Genomic DNA, 1,454 nt, shown 5'->3' on the forward strand with positions numbered 1-1,454 from the left:
TGCATGGCCCAGACTGACTTGGCGAGCGGGCGAGCCTTGGGCAGCTGCGGCACATTTGGTTACCTGCCCGCCTCAGCCATTACACCGGGGTGGCACCCCTGAGGGGTCTCTGGGTCAGCAGCCTTTTGTGGAGCTCTTGTTGGGGCAAAGGGAGTCAAATGTCCCATGGTTCTTGGGGTGATGCAGTGAGCCCCATCCAAGCCTTTGTTCCTCGCTGATTCTGCTGCTCCGGATTTGTGTGCTGCAACCCTGCGATTGGCACTTGGCCAGACTGCTGGTGCCTTGAAGAAATAGCTGTATAAGTACAATTATGTGGGATTGTATGTGCCTGTGTGTATGAGTTCAACCACGTCAAACCCACTTTATTTCCAGTGTAAAAATCACAGTGAAGAAAAATCCAAGTTTTCTGGAGTCTCATGCAATGCTGTGTGTCCTTGCAGGTAGGAGGAAAAACAGGAAAGACCTGATCTCTGCAAAGAGAGATTCCTGCGCCAGAGATGAGCAAGGGCTGTTACTGGCTGTGAGGTAAGTGCTTGCTCATTTTATCGACTTTGGGTTAAATCCTGTTGATCCTTCTCAGGCCTACCCTGAAACCAATATGACTGTTGGCGCAAGTAAAGAAGCTGCATTTTTCACCCCATTTAGAAGACAATGATCATGAATCTGACTGCCAGCACAAACCCAGGTGCTAAAAGCATGGGTTTTCCTGGGGGGAAAAACACAGTAAACAACCGTGGCATAGAACTAGAGAAATGGATGTGCAGAATGGAAAAGAAAATTTATCTTAATCTCTAATATTTATTTTTAGGGTAGATGTTCAACTGGGCATCAGGAAAATGTGCCCTCAGCTTTGCCACTGCTTCCCTATCTGACACTGGTGATGATCCTGGAATATCCCATCCTTCTCAAAGCTGTGATTAAATATAATTTTATGTGACTTTGAGATTGAGAGACAAGGTACACTAGCGAGTGCAAGCTATCATAAGGATGTTTAAAAAAGTGGATGATGGCAAAAAAACACCATGATAAGAAGCTATGAAAACATAGTACAGAAAGCAACATAACTGGGGAAGAGGGTTTTTCCATCTCTAGTTTCTTTTCCTTTTCCTTTTTTGAACAATATATCTTAATCTTCCATGCATTCCTCATGCACAGATGTAGCATGAAAGCTGTGTCTGAAGAAAGCACCTGAAATCGCTTCGTTTCCAGTTTTCTTTCCTATGTTCTGTAATATAAATAACCAAGGAGGATTTTGTTTAACCCATAAAACAAAGTGACATAGTAATTTATTAGTACAGAAGACATAGTTAATTGCTGTTAAATGCTGTAAAGAGCTGGAAATAGAGTAGTTTCTCAGAAGGCATTGCCAAGATATCAAAGGAAAGATTTTCTTGATGCTATCTCAGCACATGTATCCTCTCCAAGTACTTCAACATTTTGGTTATTACCTGCTC

This window comes from Buceros rhinoceros, unplaced genomic scaffold (genome assembly GCF_000710305.1).
Source record: "Buceros rhinoceros silvestris isolate BGI_N320 unplaced genomic scaffold, ASM71030v1 scaffold8946, whole genome shotgun sequence".
In the NCBI taxonomy this organism is placed as follows: Eukaryota; Metazoa; Chordata; class Aves; order Bucerotiformes; family Bucerotidae; genus Buceros; species Buceros rhinoceros.